Below are 7,751 nucleotides of genomic sequence, written 5' to 3' on the forward strand. Positions count from 1 at the left end.
CTGCCTGTGCCTTTTGTGTACGTTGTTCTGGCTTTTCCTGCCCCAGAACCTGCCTGGTCCATCATCTCCTCTGCTTCCAACTTCCAATCACAGGGGCCACTTGTAAATGTAGCCAGCGCTGGGGGTAGAATAACCAGGATATTTCCACTGCCTGAGGCTTCTTCCTCCTCTGAGAGGTTGTTTGTTTGTTTTCTTTTACACACACACACACACGACTTTTCTACAGACTTAGAGATATTTACTTTTTAGAACATTAGTTTGGCTGCTGAGCCCACGTGCCACAACTACTGAAGCCCATGCGCCTAGAGCCCGTGCTCTGCAACAAGAGAAGCCACCGCAATGAGAAGCCCACGCACCACAACAAAGAATAGCCACCGCTCACCACAACTAGAGAAAGCCCGCATGCAGCAACGAAGACCCAACGCAGCGAAAAATAAATAAATAAATTTATACAAAAAAAAAAACCCAGAACATTAGTTTGGGCTTCCAGGCACAATGAAGCATAATGGTGCCCAAGGCATTCTCCATACAATTTATAACTTAAATTTCCACGTGATTTAAAGCTTGGAAAGACATTCCTTTTTTTTTTCTGGGTGTTGGGTGCCCAGGTTCTTCCTTGGCCCAGAGAGAGGCTCTGCCCAGCACCTCCCAAGAGAGACCCTGCCTGGGGCCAAACAAGGGAATTACAAAAGGAGCCTCAGAGCCCTGTCTGGGTCTGAGTCACCTCTCAGTGATGCGGCCACATGGCATCTGACTCAGAGCGAGGCGATTCTTCAGCTCCTAATGGCAAGGACGAGAATCACAAAGGCGACAGGCTTAGAGGTGGAGAAGAGGGCAGGACCATTTCCTCTCATCTAATCGCTGCAGATGAGAAGCCGAGGCCAGAGAAGGGCTGTGACAGCTGAAGGGCCAGCAGTCATAGGGGAGGGCTGGAGCCAGCAGTGGGGCCTCTGCCTCACGTGGGGGGCGGGTTTCCCATCTTGCTGCTCGCTCCCCAGGCTGTGCCCGGCCTCTGGTTGGAACATGTCCTGGAGACCAGTCACCCCGCCTCTGACCGGGTTATGCCTGGGAGGCCTCGGCTTCCTGACTCATACTCAGAAGGGAGTGTCTTGGAGGAATTTCTTTCCACCCAAGCAGTCTAGGTGTTAGGGGAAACACTGACTGAAACCGCCCTCCGGGGCCAGGCAAACACAGCAACAATTTGCATGAGTTATTTTACGACAGGAGATCCTGGTTAGGAACACGGAACTAACAAGCCACCACCAACCAGAAGAATCGGGAAAGGTCAAAAGGAGAGAGGAGACACCTGTCCACATGTCTTACCAGCCTCCCAGAATCCTCCTCGCTGGAATCCATCTTGGCTGAGCGGTTGTGCGCCCCACCAGAAAGGACCCTGAGTCAGAGTGATTGGCCAGAGACAACCCGAAACTAATCCCATCACCATGAAACCCAAGGCTGTGAGCCACATGGCAGAGCGGTTCTCCTGTGGTCCCTCACCCTGCTGCTCTCCGCCCGGGCGCCCCTTCCCAATAAAGTCTCTCGCTTTGTCAGCACCTGTGTCTCCTCGGACAATTCCTCTCCAAGCGTTAGACAAGAGCCCACTGTCGGGCCCTGGAAGGGGTCCCCTTCCTGCAACATAGGCACTGATCAAAAATGCAAGTCACGTGAAGACATAAGTGCTCTCTAATGTATATTCTGTGATGTGGCTTTGAATGCAAATCAAAAAACACAATAATGAATAATCAGAGCTATTACCTTAGCACTTTTGTGTCACTTCTGTTACAGTGCTTATAACCAGGTGCGACAAATACTAACGGGTCTGATTCCCTGCTAGCCTGTAAGTTCCTGAACTGGAGAACTGTGTCTTTCTTATTCACCCTGTGATCCTGGCACAGTGCCTGGCACCTGGTGGGTCCCTGGTGAAGGTCTATTGACTGAAGGAACATAGACACAAAGCTTACCCTAGACAAAGCTTGCTGTATCTCCCATGGCTGTGTCACCTATATAGGGTGGGGGAAATGCTGCTTAGGGCCCTGTGTCCTGCTAAAGGGGTCCCTGAATTGAGAGTTTTTAGGAGCCCCGGCTTAACAGCCATGAGGGTTGTGTCTTGTGTCTGTGTTTATCGTGGGGTGGGGTGTACCATCCCTCTCTACAGAGAGCCAGAAGATCTCTGCCCCAGGGTGGGGCGGCTGTGATGTCTGCTCTAGGAGAAACACGAGAAGGTTCTTGGTCAAGGTCTTGCAAGCGTTTCCTGCTGACTCCCTCCTCCCCTCACTCTCCTTGGCTGGACTGGTCCATCCTTCACGTGTGCATGCTGATGCTGGCCTATGGGGTTGGGGAGCCTGAGAGTCTTCAGGGAGTCTGCCTGGGACCAGACTGGCCATTACACAGCCCAGTCTCTCCACCCCATTTCCACCCACTGGGGTGTGCAAATGCCCTGGGGCATTCAGGGCCGATTACGGAGTACTGCAAACCAGGAGCCCGCCTCTGCAGGGCCTTGTAAGGGTCTTGAGGGAGTCATCAAAGGGTTAAGGAGGTGAGGGTGAGTAAGGCTGGGCGGGGGGAGGGGGAGGGATCTGGGTGGAGGGGGCCCCTGAGCCCCATCACAGGAAATGCCAGGAGCACTGAAGGCTCCTTCCAGAAGCAGGACTCTGGCCAGGACTGCAGAGCCCCACCTCTCAGTGCCCAGGGCCTGCTCAGCCCTCAGAGGCAGGCCCTGAGGGAAGAGTACTCAGCTTTTCTGAAGACAGCAATTCCCCAAGGTTTCTCCTCGTTCACAGTGGAGCAGCTGCTCACCTATTAGCACAATAGGCTGACACGCTTTCGTGGGAGAGGAAATAACCCTCTCCACCCTTCTGTGGAGCTGGGATGATTTCTCTGAGTCTCAGAGAGCTGTAAATATTGCCAAGACTTCCCGAACAATGAATACAAGCCCCTAGTAAAGTCTTTACACCACAATAATGCTGTCCACTGTCAACAAGGGTGGGTGATATCACCCCCAGTCTGATGATGGGGGCGAAATGGCGCCTCTGAAGGCCTCTTTGGTGTTGTGCTGGCGCCACCACGTGGCAAAACATAGTACTGTTACTTCAAAGCCATAAAACCCCCAACCTAGCTGTGGAAAAGGAAATCTCTACCTCAAAGGCCTTTGATACTGTTCGGCCGGCCGTAATGAGTAAAACTGACAAAGTGTATTGCTCTGGATCTCAGGAAGTCATGAGGCCAGATTCCAAAACCCTCTGGAATTTATACTGAGTTGTTTGTTTGTGTACCTATTCTCTATCATCTATCTATCTACCTATCTATCATCTATCTTTCTATCATCTTTCTATCATCTATCACGTATTATCAATCAATCATTTATCTATTGATCCATCTATCCATCTCTCCATATCTCCATCATTATATGTGGCCAGGTATAATGTGCCAGGTATAACGACGAGCACTGAGGCTTCAACCATGAACAAGACACAGTACTGTCCTCACGAGGATAAAGACAAATAAACAGGAAATTACAGTTCACCATGGCAAATACTATGGTGGGAAGTGCATTATTGGAGATCCTCAACCAGACTTGGTGAGTCTTGGAAATTTTCACAGAGGAAGTAGTAAACAAGCGACGCGTGAGAGCTGAATTCAATTTATGTAAGGGTGAGTGGGTGGGCGGGAGAAGCACGTGGAGTGAGGAAGGGTAGGAAGGGGAGAGGTTTCCAAACTGATGGGGGGATACTGGGTTGGAGGAAGTGAGGGAAGTCTGAGGGGCTGGCATGTAGGGTGCAAGAGGGGAGAGGCAGTAGGAGATGAGGGCAGAGAGGAGAGCAGGGGCCGGAACACACAGGGCTGCGTGACTTATCCGGAGGAGTTCAGACTCAGGTTAAAGTGCTCACCCACGGCGTTTAACCTCAGTATGACACGTGGCCTAGAGGGAGAGAGGACAGCTAGGAGGCTGTTGCAATGATCCAAGGAGAGGTGGGGTCAACGGACTGCCGGGGGGGTGACTGTAGTGATAGAAGCGGACGGGTGTGAGAGAGAATTAGGAGGCAGAAAAGACAGGACTCAGTGACTGACTGAAGGTGCTCAGTGCATAATGAGACTCAGGGTTCCGTCTTGAGAACAGGATATTCTCTGAGGTAGAGAAGACTGGAGCAGGAGTATGGCAGAGTGAACAGGAAGACAGTGAGTTCTGTTTGGGACATGTTGAGTTTGAGATGCCGCTGGGTGCAGGTACCCGAAGGACAGGTGGAAATGTAGACACGACTTAGAAGAGCAGGACCTGAGCAGGAGATGAGGGTGGGAGATTCTTCAGCATGAGGTGGTCATGGAAGCTGTGAGCATAGATGAACCTGATGTGGGAGACTGTGAAGGGTGGCGAGACCAGAACCCTGAATGTCACATGCACGAAAGAAATAGGCAGAGAAGGAAGAGCTGGGAAAGAGATGGAAAGGCAGAAGGAAAAACCAGGAGAGCCACGCCAGTGGAAGTGGAGGGAAGAGATGTTTTCAAGGAGACAAAGTCAACAGCAGATCAGAGATCAACAAGGAAGATGACCGGGGAGTGGTCGCTGGACTTGGTCACTGCTGCTTCATTGAAGTGGTGGAATTGGAGGCCAGAAGGTTCAGGTCCTCCCTATTCTCTCAGCAAATCACATTCCCTGTGTCTTTAGCAGCGATTTCCAAACCTCATCACCTTGCAAGCACCAAACTCCTTCATTTCTTTTATATGCATATAAAATGCATATAAAAGAATATATGCATGTATCATTATGTATGTATACATATATACATATATATATAAAATACATGAATGTATGTTTTTCTGAACCACTTGGGAATCAGTTGCAGACATTGTGTCTATTTGCCCCTAAATACTTTAAGGAGTAACAAAGTCAGAATATTTTACATTGATACATTGCTATTATCTAATTATCTAATCAATGTCCTTCAATTTGGGTTTGTCTGATGTTTCTTCATGATCAGATTCAGGTTATGCATTTTGGCAATAATATTACAGAAATGATGTTGTGTCCTTCTTAGGACATTACATCAGGAGGCACATGATATTGATTTGTCCCATTACTGGTAATGTTCATTTTGATTACTTAGTGAAAGTGGTGCCTGTCAGTGTCTCCATTGTAAAGTTACTATTTTTTTCCTCTGTAATTAATCAATCATTTGATAGGAAATATTTTGAAACTGTATAAATATCCTGTTCCTTATCAAACTTTCATCCACTAGTTGTAGCATTCATTGATATATCTTGCCTGAATCAACCATTACTATGAGTATTACAAAATAGTGTTTTTTCTCATTTTATTATTTCTTCTACCTTTATTGGCTGGCATTCCACTGTTAGGAAGAACTTTCCCTTCTCCTCCAGTTATTTATATAAAGACACACAAATTCTTTTTTTTTTTTTTTTTAATTTTTTTAATATATATATATATATTTATTTATTTATGGCTGCGTTGGGTCTTCGTTGCTGTGCGTGGGCTTTTCTCTAGTTGTGGCGAGCGGGGGTTACTCTTCCTTGTGGTGCGCAGGCTTCTCATTGCAGTGGTTTCTCTTGTTGCAGAACACAGGCTCTAGGCACACGGGCTTCAGTAGTTGTGGCACGTGGGCTCAGTAGTTGTGGCTCGCGGGCTCTAGAGCGCAGGCTCAGTAGTTGTGGCGCACGGGCTTAGTTGCTCCGCGGCATGTGGGATCTTCCCAGACCAGGGCTCGAACCCTTGTCCCCTGCATTGACAGGCAGATTCTTAACCACTGTGCCACCAGGGAAGCCCACAAATTCTTATTTTACTCAATGGATTCTATTCCTTTACTAGCATTATTTATTTCTATGCTTAAATTGCCCCAGATTTGGCCAGTTGGAGTCCCTTCATGCAGACTCTTGAGTCCTTTTAACATGCCCCCACCATTCTTTGAGCACTCCCTTACTTTCTGGCACATAGCTACATTCCAGATCTCTCTTATACATTTTCTGCCCTAGCTCTGTAATTAACCATTACTTCATGGAGTCTTTGTTCCTTTTAGTGGAGAATGGTGTTTAGAAACTAAGATCCTGGTGCTTGCTTATTGCTACTGAAGTAGCAATGTTTCCTGGCCCTCATGGCAGACATATCTTGTCCTCTCTATAAAGGACACTGTCCATTCTGCAGCTAAAGGACCACTCAAGGTTTTTTTTTTTATTTTTTAGGGAAATGTACTTTGGTTTGATTTGTTCTTCACCATTGAATAGAGCCCAGACTGTATAAGGTTACATGTTAACATGCAGATTTTTGTCTGGTACTGATGTAAATCATTTCTTTCAGGTGAAAAATAAAACAACAAAAACCAAAGAAATCAGAAACAAAATCCCTGGGACTTCCCTTGTGGCACAGTGGTTGGGAGTCTGCCTGCCAATGCAGGGGACACGGGTTTGATCCCTGGTCCAGGAAGATCCCACATGCCATGGAGCAACTAAGCCTGTGTGCCACAACTACTGAACCTGAGCTCTAGATCCTGTGCTCCGCAACAAGAGAAGCCACTGCAATGAGAAGCCCATGCACCACAACGAAGAGTAGTCCCCACTCGACGCAACCAGAGAAAGCCCGTGAGCAGCAGTGAAGACCCAACGCAGCCAAAAATAAATTAATTAATTTAAAAAAAAAAGAAACAGAATCCCAAGATCCCAAAGGTTACAGCTTCCTTGCCCTATATGACATTAACCAGTTTTGTATCTACCCCAGAAATCCTATTCTTTATTCAGTGCCTATAATGTTAAAAATTTTTTTATTGAAGTATAGTTGATTTACAATATTGTGCCAGTCGCTCTTGTGCAGCAAAGTGACTCATACATGTATATGCATTTTTTTCTTTATATTCTTTTCCATTATGGTTTATCACAGGATATTGAATATAGTTCCCTGTGCTATACATAGGACCTTGTTGTTTATCTATTCTAAATGTAATAGTTTGCATCTGCCAACCCCAAACTCCCAGTCCATCCCTCTTCCTCCTCCTCCTCCTTGGCAGTCACAAGTCTGTTCTCTATGTCTGTGAGTCTGTTTCCGTTTTGTAGATGGGTTCATCTGTGCCATATTTTAGATTCCACATATAAGTGATATCATATGATATTTGTCTTTCTCTTTCTGACTCACTGCACTTAGAATGATAATCTCTATTTGCATCCATGTTGCTGCAAATGGCATTATTTCATTCTTTTTTATGGTTGACTGGTATTCCATTGTATATATGTACCACATCTTCTTTATCCATTCATCTGTCGATGGACATTTAGGTTGTTTCTGTGTTTTGGCTATTGTGAACAGTGCTGCTATGAACATAGGGGTGCATGTGTCTTTTTGGTTTTTTTAAAATAAGTTTTAGGATTTTAAAAAAAGATTTATTATTTATTTATTTAATTTATTTTTGTCTGCCTCAGGTCTTAGTTGCAGCACGCAGGATCTTTGTTGAGGCATGCGGGATCTTCGTTGTGGTGTGCGGGCTTCTCTCTAGTTGTGGCATGCGGGTTTTCTCTTCTCTAGTTGTGGCGTGTGGGCTACAGATCGCGTGGGCTCTGTAGTGTGTGGCATGCAGGCTTTAGCTGAGGAGCGTGCAAGCTCAGTAGTTGTGGCATGTGGGCTTAGTTGCCCCATGGCATGTGGGATCTTAGTTCCCTGACCAGGGATCGAACCCGCGTCCCCTGCATTGCAAGGCGGATTCTTTACCACTGGACCACCAGGGAAGTCCCTGTCTTTTTGAATTATAGTTTTG

This window comes from Balaenoptera musculus, chromosome 1 (assembly GCF_009873245.2).
Source record: "Balaenoptera musculus isolate JJ_BM4_2016_0621 chromosome 1, mBalMus1.pri.v3, whole genome shotgun sequence".
In the NCBI taxonomy this organism is placed as follows: Eukaryota; Metazoa; Chordata; class Mammalia; order Artiodactyla; family Balaenopteridae; genus Balaenoptera; species Balaenoptera musculus.